The sequence below is a fragment of the Sitophilus oryzae genome, unplaced genomic scaffold (assembly GCF_002938485.1).
Source record: "Sitophilus oryzae breed Bouriz unplaced genomic scaffold, Soryzae_2.0 scaffold_1297_pilon_pilon, whole genome shotgun sequence".
Classification (NCBI taxonomy): Eukaryota; Metazoa; Arthropoda; class Insecta; order Coleoptera; family Curculionidae; genus Sitophilus; species Sitophilus oryzae.
Window position 1 is genome coordinate 5,022,209 of NW_022145945.1, and position 20,786 is coordinate 5,042,994.

The window sequence follows — 20,786 nt, forward strand, 5'->3', positions numbered from 1 at the left end:
CAAAGGAGGCCCTTCCTTCATAAGCAAGGATGTCGGTTATTTCAATAATCGAGTACTCGAGCGAATTTTCGCTCGAGTTATCCCATCACTAATTTTAATTAGCCTTCTTATCGACAATATTCTGATTAATTTGATTTAGTTACAATAGACCGAGGCTGGCTACATAAAAAACCTTATCATCGTTACATGGCTAATTTTTTGTGTGAAGTATCCTTTTGTGTAGCCATTGTGAAATAGTCATGTCTGCCAGCGCGATCCCGGGGCTTAAAGCGGGGGCGGCCAATCGGAAGGGTGAAATTTTGACACTAAAAATAGTATCAGGTACACGAGTTATAATTGCCAAATAGCTTTAATTTATTATTAGGAAACGTGTAAAATTGTTGACAGACATTTTTCTCGTGGCAGACAACGCGAAAGAGGCATAGAATTTTGACAAAAGAAAATCATCGCATACATGCATGTCGTTTGGTGGAATGTCATGTTTCTTGTTAATTCACTTAAAAAGCCGTATGCAAAAGGGCAGACAAAAAAATCGTTATTGAAATAATAAAAAGATATATTTATAATATAATCGTATATTATATGATTTATCTATACTTAAATGCAGGGGCGGCTCGTAGCACTGGAAGATGGTGAGGCACATTAGAAGAGAATTTTTATTAGTATGTATATAGGGTGACCATTTGTACGAGGAAGTCCAATATCTTCGTAGTTGACAAATATATGAAAAAAAAGTTCTATATAAAAAAAGTGCATATCCTAAAAAAATATTTTCTTTAAAATTGCAAATTATTACCGTATGATCGAATAAAAACGGCGTCAGCGATGGCTATGAAATGAAGATCGCTGTCATTATATATGTAAAATTATATGGGAAATGTCATCGATCGTCATTTTCAAGCCAACTGGACGCCGTTTTTTTTCGATCATACGGTACCTATTACATAGGGCTATTGCAACAGTAAATTTCTATCAAAGCGACCTCAGGATATTTTGTCTTATATTTTACTCTGTATGGTAAAATTTTGTTTTTCTACCCATCCTATAAAAATAAAACAAAATGAAATCTCTGTAACAAGTTGCTTTACTTTTTGACTATACGAGTACACAATTTATCTAGAAATGATTCGAATTCGAAAAACTTTACCTGGGGAAGTCCTCTGCATGATGATGCATGGTCCCTCTAAATCATCATATCAATCAACAAATCACTGCCCACTTTTTAGGTATTTACTTAATACGTTGTAATCAGTAAGACGAGTAAATTCAACATGCAATTCACATTAAAAAACGTATATATTAATCAATTAGAGACAAAACAGTGCAATAACCGGCAGAGTTAATTCAAACTGTGATCAACTATGATTCAAACTAATACAAATTCCCAAATAATGCAATTCTGCATTTTCAGCCTGTCGCCTAAAATCTCTCGGGCTGATCGGGAAGTGATACATATTTTTAACGAACGGCTTTTAAGGTTTAAATTTACATTTGAGGCTCGCCTCAATACGGTCTTTTTACGCGCTACTACTCCATACATTTTATCTCTCTTCAACTAAAGGTTTTGCCTATGCTTTTTCTTTTCATTCTATAGATTTAAGATTCCAGTGAACGCTGTCGCTCCGTCAAAGCGATATAGCACAATACATTAGACAAGGAAAGGCGAGAGGCAAACCTCTGCACATATACTTCTTAAAGAACAAATGAGATGGATATATATATATCGGCGAGTTTGGCGCATATGGGAAAGGAAGCGCGTTTAAAGGAATACCATCGACGTAATTTATTGTAGAATGACGGATAAAAAATACATTATTGATGCAAATAGGGAAAACAATATAAAATTGTGATTAAAGATGTATCGATTAATACGTGTAATTCTTCAAATGTATTGGTGAGGCACTGCCTCATCTGCCTCATAGGACAAGCCGCCCCTGCTTAAATGGATGAGGCGGCGAACGTTCCCTGAAAGCGCTAGAGTAATATCGCGCTTTTGATAACTGTCTGCAGCTGATTGAGCCACGATCTTTTTGTCTGCCCTTTTGCATACGGCTTTTAAAATAAATAAATATGACATTTCACCAATCGGCATGCAAATATGCTAAAATTTTTTTCATTCTTCAAATTTCATTTTTTATTAATTTTTAAAATTTCATGCCTCTTTCAATTTTTCACGTTTCTTAATAATAAATAAAAGCTATTTTCGCAATTATAATTCATGTATCTTATAATATTTTTAGTGTCAAAATTTCACCCGTTCGATTGGCCGCCCCCGCTTTAAGCCCCGGGATCGCGCTGGCAGACATGACTATTTCACAATGGCTACACAAAAGGATACTTCACACAAAAAATTAGCCATGTAACGATGATAAGGTTTGTTATGTAGCCAGCTCTTAGACTACAAGTTATAAGTTTCTAATTAACTTGTTAATTTTATTGTGTAAATTGAGGGGTGCGAACGCGCGCTTGGAGTAAAAACTCAAGGCCGTGACACGACACGCGACACAACAGGCGAAAAAAAAGGTAAGGACAGACTACGGCTTAGAAAAAAAATCGTCCGATTTAAATGAAATTCGGTATTGGTCCACAGATACTTGAAACTTCTTACTAACAACTATTAAATTGAAGGATTTGAAGGAGGTGTTTGAAAAAGTGTACTTTAAAATGTTGAAAAAGTAATAAATTAAAAACTAATAAATAATTTTATTCACTTTCACAAAATTTGTATTAAAACCGTCTGTCCGTCTGAGGACTCCATTCGGGTAACTCTATCCACGTGCCGAGTTTGGTTCCAATCGACCCATAATTAAGAAAAGTCCTGATGATTTCCTCCATTTAGGGCCATCGGTTCGAATCCTCGAGGGGGCATCCTGTAGCCCGTCCCCAATTATGCCGATGAAATCAAAAGGCTTAAGATTTCTGTGAGTTAGCTCTGATGTCGAAATTAATAGATATTTCTACGGATATAGTATCTCGCTTAAGATCTTAATAATACAGTTTACCCCAACTCAGTTAGAATCCAATGATTGAACGAGAAGGTTCGTTATTATTTATAACTCTATAGAGGACGACTATATAAATTATTTTGTATAATACATACATTTTATTGGATCGTACTAAGCACCGAAAGAAATCAATATAAACAGAATATTATATTTACCTATTAAATGTATAAAATAAATACTAAATAAGCATTAGATCAATAATATGAAAGAAAATCGTTTCTGGAAATGTTTGGTTTGATATAAGAATAGAAAAATATTTAGCTTGAAATATTTATCTTTCAAGCTTCGAAAAACTTCCCGCATTTATTATTATATTTATCAATATAACTTATGTACAAATACAAATTTGTAATATTCCACAGGAACTTATGTTAACGTATTAACTAGACTGGGCACTGACGAACAGAAAGAATAGTTTTTAAGACCTTTTACTCAGGAAAGCATTGGTTATTTTGCTCTTAGCGAACCAGGTAAGTACTAGAAAAATCTTTGGAACCTATATATAAAAAATACAAATTTTTAGATGCAGGAAGTGATGAAAGTGCTATTTCAACCACGGCAGTACTTGAGGGAGACCATTACATATTAAACGGTACAAAATCGTGGGTTACCTCTGGGAATGTGTGTAAAGCGGTTGCGATTTTTGCCACAATCTTTAAAGCACAAAAGGTTGTTCTTTGGTAAACTCGAAGATAAAATGGGTATTATGCTTCACCGACTTGTGATTTTATTTTGGAGAATGTCAGTGTTTCTAAAAAGAATGTTATAGGTTTAAAAAAAATAGCAAAGATTGTAGGGTGGTAATTTTTGAGTAAAAATGTGAGTTTTTAGGAGATGTTTGTGGTGAATTTTTGGTAGCTATGAATCAACTGGAGAGAGCTAGGGTTGGGATAGCTGCACAAGCTTTGGGGATAGCACAGGCTGCTTTGGAACTGGCTGCAAAGTATGCTTTAGAAAGAAAAGCGTTTGGATAACCTATTGGAAATTTACATGCAGTAAAGGCAATTGATTTTATACATTGAGACTTGATATTATCAATTAAACATAACGGTCAAACTTACTTACTTTTAAATTGAAAAAACTATTTGGACTTTTGACAGTATTTTTTATTTTAAAATATTATTTACTCACTTGAATCTCAATTTTTTTATAGTATACAATAATCTTAATTTTTTTAAACCAGTACCTTTTGACATTATTTTTCTGCAGTACTAAAATCCATTATTTACCTATCCTGTGATGTCGATATTGTACAGCTACTACAGTACGATCCTTGTACCATAATATGGTACGAGTATCGTACGAGTATCATACAAGATGAACTTATCTACGAGGAGATGGTATATAAACTTTATTGATGGTAACTTTATTGATGTATAAAGACTTTCTGCCTGGGCAGCGAATATTAACTATAAACTGTGCTCTGGGTCTACAGTTAATTTTCCCTCGATTTTCCCTCCACTTGACTTCAAACGACACAAAACACACGTAATCACACGAATCAAAATGCATCATCTTCCAAAACGCATATATTTGACATAAGTTGACACAAAATTATAACCTATAATTTGGCAAGACTTTAACAAGCCTCAAAAGTCTAAAGGCGAGTTCATACGCATCGGCGTCCGTTTGTCGTGCATCGTTCCGTCAAACCAAGGTTAAACTAATAAAATTGAAATATAATCTATAATTTTTGAAATAAACCAATAAAAATGGTTAAAAACATCAAGAGACGACGCATGACGGATTTATATTTAAACCCATTCATAGTTAACTTAAAAATTAAATATTACTTAAATAATATAATAATAACTTAAAACTTAAAAAATATTAGAAACTTTTTTTAGTAAAATAAATAGGTTGGTATGGGACGTCATCTGCTTTTCTTCTGTCATCGTCTGTCGAAATCTTACCTGAGAAAAAAAACATAGTATCAGAGTACCTAAACCACCGAGTAGCGACAGTCCCGTTTTCAATTTTCTTTGCGGCTGCGCGAAATAAGTAGGTTATCTGTCATACGAAGAAGTAAAGTTGCCACTATTGCCATTTATCAAATATCTCTATATACTTTATTTCAAGTATACCTCAGGCAACGAATCGTTTTTTTAATTATTTATTAGCAGTAAGATATTTTATACATTCAAATTTAGAAATAAGGATAAAACAAAACAAAAAAGATATGTATAAAACTTTATAATTAATTCCACTTCAAATTGTGAGCAGTGTATACCATGTTTATAGGACCACTTCATAAGTTGAGCAGTTAAATACGTAGTCTATCTGCCAAACACGTTAAAAGAGAGAGAAAGAAAATTTGGTCCCACCACATCAAAAGAGCCGACGGTTTCTGTCGCTACTCGGCAATCTACGTACTCTGACCGGGAGGGGATGGCGTAAAAATTCCTAATGGGAATTTTTCCTACTGCGCCAGATTTCTGGGAGAACCACATCTGTCCTAATGAGCATCTGTCCTACCAGTTGTTCGGGTAGAGTCGTCCACCCGAACGCGTCCCGAACGTTAAAAACAGCGTTGTCAGCTTGTCGCATTTTCAAGAAGCAATTAACAAAATTTTCTGTATCGGAAAAAGAGTGTAAGGTATTTATATTATGTAAATATAAAATAAAAATAGACTAGAGACTTAATTAAGACTTTATTGACATATTTAATAAATAATTACAAGGTTTTATCTAAATTATTTTTCTTGTGTGTTTGGTTGCCTATACCTAATTCTAAAATAGTTTATATTATGCATTGTTTTGTTTTTTTATTCTCACAAATAAGAAATAAATGTTTTATAGTTTATATTATAAAAAATCAATGATTATACATTTTATTTACACCCCTTACACTGTTTTGTGTACTACCAAGAGTATATTTCGTGACCTCTTATGATAAATGGGCACAAATAGTTTTATTACTTAATGCTTAGATTAAAATATTTAATCTATGATTAAAATTTAATAATATATTTGTACATTAAATATAATAGACTAGAGGCCCAATTAAGAGTTTACTGACATAATTACTAAAGTTCATCTAAAGTTACAAGATTTTTTTATATGTATTTTTGGTTGCCTATGACAGGCGAGGGCAGGCGTTTATTTAACTCACAAATAAATGTTTTATGGTTTTTATTATAAAACAAGGATTAATTTATTATACACCCCTTACACCTTCACAAAGATTCCAAGGGGAATATGTCGTGACCTCTTATATTAAAATGGACAAGGTTTATTAGTCAATGTTTTAGTTACCCATCAGCGTCTTTAATAAAAATCTAATGTATTCTATCTAGTGTATTTTTCATAGAAATGATCTGACATCATAAAAAGCAAATTTTATCAAAAAACTTTTTGATTATCTATATTGTTTAACTTGTAGTTTAACCTAACTTGCACATAATTTTTTAATTTAAAAGCAATAATTTTTTTTCTTGACAATATGGTGAACTTTAATATAACTAAACTCACTTTATAACTTAATTTTTGTAATATTCGTTTTTTAGCAATTAGAGTAAAAATTAATTAGGATACAATTTCTAATTTGAAAGATATATGAAATTTCATCAGTTTTTCCAATTAAATAAATATACAGGTTTTCTAAAAATATCTAATTTACTTATTATTTTGACATATCTACTAACTTTAATTTTTTTTGTTTTTAGGTATTTATGTTCTTTTTTAAAAATAAATTAAGAATGATTCAGAACCACGGATGTGTGTTCAGAACTGACTCCTTTCGGCCCAATTTAATTAGATATGTTATAAAACTTACAAATAAATGATTTTTTTTTCAAACGCAACAAAAGTATTAATTTTGGCGACGTGATTGATAAAATAAAAGTAATTTAATGCCTAGGCATAAAAATAAAGCACTTTTACGCATAAGCACAAAAGTACGAAAATATATTATTAAACTGATATAAAGTGTCAAATTCAACGAGTGTAACCATAGTTTCTCGATATAAGTACCGTATGATCGAATAAAAACGGCCTCAGCGATGGCTATGAAATGAAGATCGCTGTCATTTTATATGTAAATTTATATGGGAAATGTCATCGATTGTCATTTCATAGCTATCGCTGACGCCGTTTTTATTCGATCATACGGTATAATTAGTTACAAGGTATTACTTTTAAATCTTGTTATATTATTTGCAAAGTTTGAAATTGTTTAAAAAAATATTTGTGACGTTTGAAAAAAATAGCATGACCTATTCGGAGTAAAAATGACGGTTTGTGCCTATGGCCTGTAATGAAATAAATTATTTTATAATATGAAAAATTGTTTACCTTTTTATTTTTTATAGATTATTGTCAAAAAAGTGATTGGGTGCAGTATTAGTAATAAGAATAATACACAATGGTCACAGTGGTCGGCTATGAAATAATGATTGCTGTCATTTTATATTTAAAATTATATGGGGAATGTCATCGATAATCATTAACAAGCTAACTGGACGCCGTTTTTTTTCGATCATACAGTACTATACAATTGAAAAAAAATTGCTGCTCTTCCAGCTGTTTTTTTTTTGATTTTACAGTATTTATATATATTTATATGTAATTTGTTTTAATCAACTTTACATATTACGGTTTTTATGAATTCCTTTGCTCACATATTTTGTTCTTATTATTTTACCGGTTTTGTCTCAAGGCACTCAGGCAAGAAATACCTAATTATTAATGTTAAATTATTATTAACTACTTTTAGGGGTCGTTACAGGTAGTCTTTGCTATACACAGAATAACTAATTAACTAGTTACTTTACTACGAATAAGCTCTCCATAGTCTTTACTTTCACTCTCATTAACATAATTGGAATAAAGTGAAAAAGAAATTTCTGTAAATTTCAGAATTTTCCCTTTTTATTATTTTCTTGACAATTTGGAGATCTTTTTTTATAAAGTACTTTTTTATAACTTTATACCGTAATTTTGTAATTTTAATAAATAAAATGTTTTTTAGCAATACAGAGTATTGCAACCACAGCTGCAACTTTAAGATAGATATTTTTTTCTGGTTATATTTGAAAAATTAATTCAGATCGATACATTTTTTTAGTTTGAAAAATATTTGAAATTCTATCAGCTTTTGCAATTTAAAATACAGGTTTTCTAAAAATACCTTAACTTATTATTTTGACATACTAACTTAAATCATTTTTGCTTTTAGGTATACTCGTTCTTTTTTAAAAATAAATTCATATTGATTCTCAGACTGATTAAAAATATTTTAATCTAGAAAGATAATAATACAAATAAATATACTTAAAAAAATATTTATTACATAGAATAGGTATACTAGAGTTGGCATTTCAGGCCTTGGGTGCCGATTTTTGTGTGTATGAAGAGTACGGTCAACACGCTTAGTAAAATAAGATGTGTACTATTTGTATTTGGCAGAATAAGTTGTGGATTTTGTTTCTGAAAACAATAAATTTATTATATTACGACTTTGCTGCACACATGTATGGATAATTTATTTACCTTTATGCTTTAATGTTCAGACTTTACTGTAGTTTACGCTGCATCATTCTAAATTGTTCCCGAAGGGTATCCTGAAGACTTTATACATTTGTCCTACGTCAGATATTTTTCTGTAATCTTATATCATTGTCCTGACAAGATCTTCTAAATAAAGTATTCGAAAATACCCATGTTCTGTCTAAGCAGGTTTTTTTATCCTAGAGCTTAATATTCAATAAATCTACAAAATAAATGAGTTAACGAGGTTATAAATAGAAAACAAAAATAAATGCCTTTATAGGATCAGTCCTCTTAAATGTGCTATGTGATACACGATTGATACGATTTTCATGTATATGAAGAGTATGGCCAATATGCTTATTACAATCAGATGTATTGAACTTGGTATTGAATGCATAGGAAATCATCAGATTAAGTGTGGTTATGTAATAAATATTTTATATTTTTCTATCTCCGACCAGATCACCATAGCGATTCACACCTACACGCGTAAACACCAACCTAAGGCTTGCCGATATGTCCTTGTGCTAGAAGTATAATATAAAGGTCTGTGGTCTAGGAAGGCTGACACTTATGTCTCATATAATCGAAAAAACGGCGTCCAGTTGGCTTGGAAATGACGATCCTTGACATTCCCTATATAATTTTACATATAAAAGACACCGATCTTCATTTCATAGCCATCACTGACGCCGTTTTTTTTTCGATCATATTGTACCTACCACATGGTACATACCTACCTATCTCATATATCATATGCCTTATGGTTTTAAAGATGATAAATTGTCTTTTGTATTATGCGTATAGCTGTAATTCAAAAGAAATACATTTCGTAAAATACCACAATGTTATAGTGAATAGATTCATAATAAAATACTTACTAGTTTGCTTTTCCAGTTTAACGGTACTTATTTATCAGTTTTTAATCAGTTTTCCTTTGAGTTTCAGATTTCTTAACCTTAAAATTTTCACTCTTTTAAACCATCTCATTTTTGCTCATATTTTTATAATTACTTATTATGCCTAATACATGCCCGTGCTGTTTCCTGAAGAATGAATTTTTGTAAGCTACGATCTTGCAATTAAAACAATATCACATACCTGGAACCTGAAAGGACATCATGTGGGAAAAATAATTAAGAACATTTTTTCCGCAAATCACGGCTAATTTATTTTCAGGAATTTGTGGATAGCTTAATATTTTCTAAAAATTGTTAATCGTTTTACAGCTTTTGTTTGAATACATATTATCTAGATACACACCTGAGATTTCAACCCATGTAGACGTATTCTTATATAAAAAACACATTATCAAAGGTAATCGTGTTGCTATCACTTTCATTTTGTTTATGCTTTATTTGTAAATATTTCCGGATTATTTTATATCAGGTTCTATTACATTATTCATAACATTATTCGTCAATGTTCATAAAAATTATAATTTTAAACTTTTTCTGAGGTTAATCTTGTCAAATTCCAAAACAAAACAAGATTGAAAAGTATGCGACGTTGACAGATTTAGTACGTTAGCCAGGACAAAATTCCTGAAACAGGAATTTTTAGGACTACCGAACATGCCCGAAGTGACGTTCGGTTGGTAGGACAAATACCCCGTAGGACGAATACCGCCACCTCAGATTTCTAATTCTCGCCCGACCTACTCGGTTCGGCCGTCATCGGCATGGATCGAAATCCTTGAGATGTACATTCTACATGGAATGAAGGAAAAAAACGTGTTAAATTTGTCAACGTCGCTCCTCGCAGTCGCTATCGAGAGTTGAGACTCGAAAAGTTAGAGGCTGGCCAGGTGCTCCATACGTTAAGTTAGAAAGTGATATAAAAATAAAATGTAATAATTATGCAGACGCATTGAGTATTGATAATATTTTTAATCGGAAACAGTGTGGTATGCGATTAACTGGAAATTAAATTAAACATTTTTATATAACTGATACATCTTGTGAGGAAGGGTGAAGGAAAAAGAGACAGATGAAGCAGAAAAACAAACTAATTTTATTGGAAATTAAAACAAAATTGTAATTTTGACAGTTAATGTTTTTTTAGAACATTAGAACGTTATAGCACAAGCATCACGAAGGAGAAGCAGGAAACATAAAAAGGTAAATATATTTTAAAAACATATTATGTGCAGTGACTTTCTAACATAATTAATTCTTTTCAGAATCATGGTCCGTCATATACACAGCAAAATTTAAATAATTATATATGTTTAGAGCTTTCAAAATTAAAGATATATGATGTCATGAGAGTGTGTATTATTGGTTGCCTATGGTATAATTAAATAAATAAGAGCAGAGAATTCTAATAATGGCAATAATCCCTAGAGTCAATTTAGAGGTTAACAATTCTCTGGGTTAACTGAAAAAAAAAATGTTCTGGAGTCAAAGAGTATTTTATTTATAAAATTACCCAGAACATCACAATTAAATAATTTTGTATTTTAATTTAGAGACTCTAAGGAACGTTTTTAGGCTATTTTGAGTTTACTGAAGAAGTTTAAGGTACTAGAAAAAAACATTTTCCCCCAACTCAACCTTTTTACCACCCCTTAAATGATATTGCAATTCAATTTTAAGACCTTAATAAGGAAATTTTTTCAAAATATTTGGAGTTTATTCATGAACTTTAAGCCGGTCAAAATAAAGCATGGAAGTTGGTATTATATGAAATGGTTTATTATAAAATATAAATGTATGATAAAATAAAATAAATCAAACTGTAGTCCCTCTGGTATTCTAGTGACTGCGAACTGCGGGTGGCTGGTGAAAAACTGCTACTGAAGGTGAACGTAGGTATACCTACACCTACCTATAAGCAAAAAAATGTATGAGTAATGAATTTAACAACACCGTCAAATTAAAGATTGGGTAAAATACATTACATATTATTATTTAAAACAATATCTACCCAAAGTGAATATAATTTAAAATGTTAATAATCTTATTTTAATTATTAAGTCTAGGAAAGAAATGTGTCTTTCCATTTTAAAAAAGGTACATATCAAGTACATACCTTTTTGTTCTATTGTAACTATAGTAACTAACTAGACACCATTTTGCCACCGTTGCTGCTCGAACTACTAGAAATCACCTTCTTGGCAATAATCTGTAAAAATATACAGATAAAAATTTACGTTACACATTATTCATTACGAATTAAAATTATAATTCATTTTAAATTATTTGGGAGCCAACTACTGTCAAAACTATAACACCGAGACAGAGACCGAGGTACTTATTTTTACTTACCGCTAATATATTCCACTATTATTATTTTCACATCTATATCTTCATATAATTGCGGATCCAATCGGAGTTGGATTATCCAGCTGCCAGTACTTGTCCTCCACTTTGAGAGGATCTGAAAGTATTTTATTACAAATTAATTAATTACCTTGCACTTAAATACATGCTAATCAAGTTCCTTTTCTTTTTAAATAATCCTTCCATTTTCAATTCACAATAATTCACTCCGTTCAGTAACGAACAATAATTCACTCTGTCTGATATACTTACGAAAATATGAGAATACTGACAACAGTGTTTTTTACTTTCCGAAGACGTTCGGGCGCAATCGTAATATTAGGAAAAAGTAGAATTAGGAAATTCTTGGCGCTCCCGGTGGGAGCGCCGGTGGGAGCGCCAAGAATTTCCTAATTCTACTTTTTCCTAATAATACGATTGCGTCCGAACGTCTCCGGAAAGTAAAAAACATTGTTGCCAGTATTCTCATATTTTCGTAAGTATATCAATGGAAATGTTGTTCGTTACTGAACGGAGTGAATTAACAATTGAAAAATGGAAGGATTATTTAAAAAGGAAGCAGAAGGTAGGAACTTTCATTTGTGCTTATCTTTTGTAGCTATGTATTAAAAAAACAAAATATTCAGTATCCATAATGTTTCGGTTTACTTATAACTTGATTAGCATGTATTTAAGTGCAAGGTAATTAATTAATTTGTAATAAAATACTTTCAGATCCTCAAAAAAGTGGAGGACAAGTACTGGCAGCTGGATAATCCAACTCCGATTGGATCCGCAGATATGAAGATATAGATGTGAAAATAATAATAGTGGAATAGCGGTAAGTAAAAATAAGTACCTCGGTCTCTGTTTCGGTGTTATAGTTTTGACAGTAGTTGGCTCCACAAATAATTTAAAATGAATTATAATTTTAATTCGTAATGAATAATGTGTAACGTAAATTTTTATCTATATATTTTTACAGATTATTGCCAAGAGGGTGATTTCTAGTAGTTCGAGCGGTTCGAGCAGCAACGGTGGCAAAATGGTGTCTAGTTAGTTACCATAGTTACAATAGAACAAAAAGGTATGTACTTGGTATGTACCTTTTTTAAAATGGAAAAGACATTTCTTTCTAGACTTAATAATTAAAATAAGATTATTAACATTTTAAATTATATTCACTTTGGGTAGATATTGTTTTAAATAATAATATGTAATGTATTTTACCCAATCTTTAATTTGACGGTGTTGTTAAATTCATTACTCATACATTTTTTTGTTTATAGGTAGGTGTAGGTATACCTACGCTCACCTTCAGTAGCAGTTTTTCACCAGCCACCCGCAGTTCGCAGTCACTAGAATACCAGAGGGACTACAGTCTGATTTATTTTATTTTATCATACATTTATATTTTATAATAAACCATTTCATATTATACCAACTTCCATGCTTTATTTTGACCGACTTAAAGTTTATGAATAAATTCGAAATATTTTGAAAAAATTTCCTTATTAAGGTCTTAAAATTGAATTGCAATATCATTTAAGGGGTGGTAAAAAGGTTGAGTTGGGGGAAAATGTTTTTTTCTAGTACCTTAAACTTCTTCAGTAAACTCAGAATAGCCTAAAAACGTTCTTTAGAGTCTCTAAATTAAAATACAAAATTATTTAATTGTGATGTTCTGGGTAATTTTATAAATAAAATACTTTTTGACTCCAAAACATTTATTTTTTTTTTCAGTTAACCCAGAGAATTGTTAACCTCTAAATTGACTCTAGGGATTATTGCCATTATTAGAATTCTCAGCTCTTATTTATTTAATTATACCATAGGCAACCAATAATACACACTCTCATGACATCATATATCTTTAATTTTGAAAGCTCTAAACATATATAACTATCTAAATTTTGCTGTGTATATGACGGACCTTGATTCTGAAAAGAATTAATTATGTTAGAAAGTCACTGCACATAATATGTTTTTAAAATATATTTACCTTTTATGTTTCCTGCTTCTCCTTCGTGATACTTGTGCTATAACGTTCTAATGTTCTAAAAAAACATTAACTGTCAAAATTACAATTTTGTTTTAATTTCCAATAAAATTAGTTTGTTTTTCTGCTTCATCTGTCTCTTTTCCCTTCACCCTTCCTCACAAGAGTTATCAGTTATAAAAAAATGTTTAATATAATTTCCAGTTAATCGCCCCATACCACACCACTAATTATTATTTCTTGTTTCCGATTAAAAATATTATCAATACTCAATGCGTCTGCATAATTATAACATTTTATTTTTATATCACTTTCTAACTTAACGTATGGAGCACCTGGCCAGCCTCTAACTTTTCGAGTCTCAACTCTCGATAGCGACCATATAGCGACTGCGAGGAGCGACGTTGACAAATTTAACACGTTTTTTCCCTTCATTTCATGTAGAATGTACATCTCAAGGATTTCGATCCATGCCGATGACGGTCGAACCGAGTAGGTCGGGCGAGGTGGCGGTATTCGTCCTACGGGGTATTTGTCCTACCAACCGAACGTCACTTCGGGCATGTTCGGTAGTCCTAAAAATTCCTGTTTCAGGAATTTTGTCCTGGCTAACGTACTAAATCTGTCAACGTCGCATACTTTTCAATCTTGTTTTGTTTTGGAATTTGACAAGATTAACCTCAGAAAAAGTTTAAAATTATAATTTTTATGAACATTGACGAATAATGTTATGAATAATGTAATAGAACCTGATATAAAATAATCCGGAAATATTTACAAATAAAGCATAAACAAAATGAAAGTGATAGCAACACGATTACCTTTGATAATGTGTTTTTTATATAAGAATACGTCTACATGGGTTGAAATCTCAGGTGTGTATCTAGATAATATGTATTCAAACAAAAGCTGTAAAACGATTAACAATTTTTAGAAAATATTAAGCTATCCACAAATTCCTGAAAATAAATTAGCCGTGATTTGCGGAAAAAATGTTCTTAATTATTTTTCCCACATGATGTCCTTTCAGGTTCCAGGTATGTGATATTGTTTTAATTGCAAGATCGTAGCTTACAAAAATTCATTCTTCAGGAAACAGCACGGGCATGTATTAGGCATAATAAGTAATTATAAAAATATGAGCAAAAATGAGATGGTTTAAAAGAGTGAAAATTTTAAGGTTAAGAAATCTGAAACTCAAAGGAAAACTGATTAAAAACTGATAAATAAGTACCGTTAAACTGGAAAAGCAAACTAGTAAGTATTTTATTATGAATCTATTCACTATAACATTGTGGTATTTTACGAAATGTATTTCTTTTGAATTACAGCTATACGCATAATACAAAAGACAATTTATCATCTTTAAAACCATAAGGCATATGATATATGAGATAGGTAGGTATGTACCATGTGGTAGGTACAATATGATCGAAAAAAAAACGGCGTCAGTGATGGCTATGAAATGAAGATCGGTGTCTTTTATATGTAAAATTATATAGGGAATGTCAAGGATCGTCATTTCCAAGCCAACTGGACGCCGTTTTTTCGATTATATGAGACATAAGTGTCAGCCTTCCTAGACCACAGACCTTTATATTATACTTCTAGCACAAGGACATATCGGCAAGCCTTAGGTTGGTGTTTACGCGTGTAGGTGTGAATCGCTATGGTGATCTGGTCGGAGATAGAAAAATATAAAATATTTATTACATAACCACACTTAATCTGATGATTTCCTATGCATTCAATACCAAGTTCAATACATCTGATTGTAATAAGCATATTGGCCATACTCTTCATATACATGAAAATCGTATCAATCGTGTATCACATAGCACATTTAAGAGGACTGATCCTATAAAGGCATTTATTTTTGTTTTCTATTTATAACCTCGTTAACTCATTTATTTTGTAGATTTATTGAATATTAAGCTCTAGGATAAAAAAACCTGCTTAGACAGAACATGGGTATTTTCGAATACTTTATTTAGAAGATCTTGTCAGGACAATGATATAAGATTACAGAAAAATATCTGACGTAGGACAAATGTATAAAGTCTTCAGGATACCCTTCGGGAACAATTTAGAATGATGCAGCGTAAACTACAGTAAAGTCTGAACATTAAAGCATAAAGGTAAATAAATTATCCATACATGTGTGCAGCAAAGTCGTAATATAATAAATTTATTGTTTTCAGAAACAAAATCCACAACTTATTCTGCCAAATACAAATAGTACACATCTTATTTTACTAAGCGTGTTGACCGTACTCTTCATACACACAAAAATCGGCACCCAAGGCCTGAAATGCCAACTCTAGTATACCTATTCTATGTAATAAATATTTTTTTAAGTATATTTATTTGTATTATTATCTTTCTAGATTAAAATATTTTTAATCAGTCTGAGAATCAATATGAATTTATTTTTAAAAAAGAACGAGTATACCTAAAAGCAAAAATGATTTAAGTTAGTATGTCAAAATAATAAGTTAAGGTATTTTTAGAAAACCTGTATTTTAAATTGCAAAAGCTGATAGAATTTCAAATATTTTTCAAACTAAAAAAATGTATCGATCTGAATTAATTTTTCAAATATAACCAGAAAAAAATATCTATCTTAAAGTTGCAGCTGTGGTTGCAATACTCTGTATTGCTAAAAAACATTTTATTTATTAAAATTACAAAATTACGGTATAAAGTTATAAAAAAGTACTTTATAAAAAAAGATCTCCAAATTGTCAAGAAAATAATAAAAAGGGAAAATTCTGAAATTTACAGAAATTTCTTTTTCACTTTATTCCAATTATGTTAATGAGAGTGAAAGTAAAGACTATGGAGAGCTTATTCGTAGTAAAGTAACTAGTTAATTAGTTATTCTGTGTATAGCAAAGACTACCTGTAACGACCCCTAAAAGTAGTTAATAATAATTTAACATTAATAATTAGGTATTTCTTGCCTGAGTGCCTTGAGACAAAACCGGTAAAATAATAAGAACAAAATATGTGAGCAAAGGAATTCATAAAAACCGTAATATGTAAAGTTGATTAAAACAAATTACATATAAATATATATAAATACTGTAAAATCAAAAAAAAAACAGCTGGAAGAGCAGCAATTTTTTTTCAATTGTATAGTACTGTATGATCGAAAAAAACGGCGTCCAGTTAGCTTGTTAATGATTATCGATGACATTCCCCATATAATTTTAAATATTAAATGACAGCAATCATTATTTCACAGCCGACCACTGTGACCATTGTGTATTATTCTTGTTACTAATACTGCACCCAATCACTTTTTTGACAATAATCTATAAAAAATAAAAAGGTAAACAATTTTTCATATTATAAAATAATTTATTTCATTACAGGCCATAGGCACGACAAACCGTCATTTTTACTCCGAATAGGACATGCTATTTTTTTCAAACGTCACAAATATTTTTTAAACAATTTCAAACTTTGCAAATAATATAACAAGATTTAAAAGTAATACCTTGTAACTAATTATACCGTATGATCGAATAAAAACGGCGTCAGCGATGGCTATGAAATGACAATCGATGACATTTCCCATATAAATTTACATATAAAATGACAGCGATCTTCATTTCATAGCCATCGCTGAGGCCGTTTTTATTCGATCATACGGTACTTATATCGAGAAACTATGGTTACACTCGTTGAATTTGACACTTTATATCAGTTTAATAATATATTTTAAAAGTGCTTTATTTTTATGCCTAGGCATTAAAATTACTTTTATTTTATCAATCACGTCGCCAAAATTAATACTTTTGTTGCGTTTGAAAAAAAAATCATTTATTTGTAAGTTTTATAACATATCTAATTAAATTGGGCCGAAAGGAGTCAGTTCTGAACACACATCCGTGGTTCTGAATCATTCTTAATTTATTTTTAAAAAAGAACATAAATACCTAAAAACAAAAAAAATTAAAGTTAGTAGATATGTCAAAATAATAAGTAAATTAGATATTTTTAGAAAACCTGTATATTTATTTAATTGGAAAAACTGATGAAATTTCATATATCTTTCAAATTAGAAATTGTATCCTAATTAATTTTTACTCTAATTGCTAAAAAACGAATATTACAAAAATTAAGTTATAAAGTGAGTTTAGTTATATTAAAGTTCACCATATTGTCAAGAAAAAAAATTATTGCTTTTAAATTAAAAAATTATGTGCAAGTTAGGTTAAACTACAAGTTAAACAATATAGATAATCAAAAAGTTTTTTGATAAAATTTGCTTTTTATGATGTCAGATCATTTCTATGAAAAATACACTAGATAGAATACATTAGATTTTTATTAAAGACGCTGATGGGTAACTAAAACATTGACTAATAAACCTTGTCCATTTTAATATAAGAGGTCACGACATATTCCCCTTGGAATCTTTGTGAAGGTGTAAGGGGTGTATAATAAATTAATCCTTGTTTTATAATAAAAACCATAAAACATTTATTTGTGAGTTAAATAAACGCCTGCCCTCGCCTGTCATAGGCAACCAAAAATACATATAAAAAAATCTTGTAACTTTAGATGAACTTTAGTAATTATGTCAGTAAACTCTTAATTGGGCCTCTAGTCTATTATATTTAATGTACAAATATATTATTAAATTTTAATCATAGATTAAATATTTTAATCTAAGCATTAAGTAATAAAACTATTTGTGCCCATTTATCATAAGAGGTCACGAAATATACTCTTGGTAGTACACAAAACAGTGTAAGGGGTGTAAATAAAATGTATAATCATTGATTTTTTATAATATAAACTATAAAACATTTATTTCTTATTTGTGAGAATAAAAAAACAAAACAATGCATAATATAAACTATTTTAGAATTAGGTATAGGCAACCAAACACACAAGAAAAATAATTTAGATAAAACCTTGTAATTATTTATTAAATATGTCAATAAAGTCTTAATTAAGTCTCTAGTCTATTTTTATTTTATATTTACATAATATAAATACCTTACACTCTTTTTCCGATACAGAAAATTTTGTTAACTGCTTCTTGAAAATGCGACAACCTGACAACGCTGTTTTTAACGTTCGGGACGCGTTCGGGTGGACGACTCTACCCGAACAACTGGTAGGACAGATGCTCATTAGGACAGATGTGGTTCTCCCGGTCGGGCGAGAATTAGAAATCTCGCGCAGTAGGAAAAATTCCCATTAGGAATTTTTACGCCATCCCAGTAGAGATGGGCGGTTATTGGTAAAAAACCGGTTATAGGTTAACCGGAATTATCTTTAAAAAATAATAACTTGACAAAATTAACCGACACAAATTAACCGGTTATTCAAATAACCTAACCTAGCAAAACTAAATATTTAGTTTTCCTATAGGTTTACTTACCTCTACACTCCATAGGTCTACTTCAAATTTAGATAATAAACTTAGTTAAATCGCATGATTAAATAGAGATTGTAGCAATGTAAGTATGTATATGTACATGAATTTAAATAAAAATGCTAACCTCACTTTTTTGAGTAGACATGGATATGATATTAAAACTAAAAATTACTTAACGTTCAAATAAACCACACAACCCACAAGTTCTACAATCTACAACTACAACCAAGTTATTTTAATCAAATATGGAGAAAAATAGACCACAAGAAAAATAGACCAAAAGAAAAATAAGGAGACTGAATGAATAAATAATGAAAGATTATCTTCATTCATTACTTGAACTTCTATGTTGATCTTCAATTTTGTATTCTTAATCTAAGCTTCAAGAGAGACTTCAAACTACAAATAAAATATATTTACGGTGAAACGTGGGTGCAACTGAGCGAAACCATGGAAAACTTTTGAAGAACCGTTAAAAATCCGTTAAAGTCGGTTAAAATTTAAATATAGAATTTAGAGAATCTATTTGAAGTTAGGTTTGTATCACTTGGCTAGCTGGTGGCTAGTAGTAGTCTATGGCATTAGTACTTTGCTTTATGGCCCTGACCTGTCAGGGGCCATTCGGCTTCGTGTTTTGATTATTATCATCAGGGTTCGCCTGATGCCTGATTTAATTTTGACATTTGATGTCATATATTTTCGTTTTGGGAGCGGGAGCGGGATCTCCCGTTATCGTCGTAATATCGGGAAGATCCGTGCCGTTCGCTTCTTCGAAATTTACGATTCAAACAGCTAATATTTAATTGTTAGTTGTTTTAAACAAGTACGATATTTTAAAAAATAACCGGCTATAGGTTATTGAACGTAATGCAAGGTTATTAGGTTAATTGGTGAAAAAAAAACTACCTTTAAATAACCGGTTATTTTAGAGGAAAATACCGGTTATTCAAAAAACCGGTTACTTTTGCCCATCTCTACATCCCAGTATACCCACCAAATTTGGTCGCGAACGGACGACATCAACTTGAGACGTATCTTACGTGAAAACTAATGCCGGGTCCAGACCAAAGCGACAAAAAGTAAACACGATTTTGAGACAAAAACAAGACAAACTTGCGACAAAAAATGGGGAATTCTGACAAGACAAACTTGAGACAAATTGTCCACACCGCAAGGACAAAAGTACAACAAAGTCAAAAGTTTAGTTGTTGCGAAATGAGTCTTATTAACCATGTGTGATTTCACTGGTCTCCTACTGTTGACAGCACACGCCATCCACACTGCGCCGACAACTTATCGCAAAATATACGAACAAAACATAGACACTTTGATCTTTACCGACTCGAGACGGGACATTGAAAAGTCTCCGAATTTTGAAACAAAACAAAAATGAGACAAAGACGACGCAGAAATATCTTGGATATGTCGAAATTTTGTCGTAAAACATCAATGTTTCTGTTTTGTCGTTGTTATGTCTGCTTGGTCTGGACCCGGCATAACTGTCACACTGACATTTGTCGTACACGGACAAGTTGACCCAGCGCGCGTAAAGAAGTTTCACTTCAGAAATTGAATTCTATCATTTTAATATTGTTTTAATTATTCACACTTCTCTTAAATATATTATTTGC

The 20,786-nt window shown here is 30.9% G+C and overlaps 1 protein-coding gene and 5 long non-coding RNA genes across 9 annotated transcripts in view; 3 read left to right on the forward strand and 3 right to left on the reverse strand.

Annotated features, from left to right (window-relative positions):
- The window catches only part of LOC115874628 (insulin-like receptor), a 327,686-nt gene that overhangs the window by 128,667 nt on the left and 178,233 nt on the right, over nucleotides 1-20,786 (reverse strand). The gene's annotated exons all lie outside the window — the stretch shown is intronic.
- LOC115874636 lies at nucleotides 8,272-8,715 on the reverse strand. Its single transcript, XR_004048870.1, has 2 exons — nucleotides 8,496-8,715; nucleotides 8,272-8,432 (listed from the first exon to the last, which is right to left on the reverse strand). It is a non-coding gene; the product is annotated as an uncharacterized LOC115874636 (long non-coding RNA).
- On the reverse strand, nucleotides 8,825-10,125 carry LOC115874635. Of its 2 annotated transcripts, none has more exons than XR_004048867.1 (5): nucleotides 9,759-10,125; nucleotides 9,597-9,699; nucleotides 9,377-9,541; nucleotides 9,236-9,302; nucleotides 8,825-9,022 (listed from the first exon to the last, which is right to left on the reverse strand). It is a non-coding gene; the product is annotated as an uncharacterized LOC115874635 (long non-coding RNA). The 2 variants fall into 2 exon arrangements; XR_004048868.1 differs by having other exon boundaries at nucleotides 9,232-9,302.
- LOC115874642 lies at nucleotides 10,143-10,759 on the forward strand. The gene is made up of 2 exons (XR_004048878.1): nucleotides 10,143-10,615; nucleotides 10,678-10,759. It is a non-coding gene; the product is annotated as an uncharacterized LOC115874642 (long non-coding RNA).
- LOC115874634 lies at nucleotides 14,262-15,566 on the forward strand. Of its 2 annotated transcripts, none has more exons than XR_004048866.1 (5): nucleotides 14,262-14,632; nucleotides 14,692-14,794; nucleotides 14,850-15,014; nucleotides 15,089-15,159; nucleotides 15,369-15,566. It is a non-coding gene; the product is annotated as an uncharacterized LOC115874634 (long non-coding RNA). The 2 variants fall into 2 exon arrangements; XR_004048865.1 differs by having other exon boundaries at nucleotides 14,264-14,632; nucleotides 15,089-15,155.
- Nucleotides 15,676-16,119, forward strand: LOC115874637. Its single transcript, XR_004048871.1, has 2 exons — nucleotides 15,676-15,895; nucleotides 15,959-16,119. It is a non-coding gene; the product is annotated as an uncharacterized LOC115874637 (long non-coding RNA).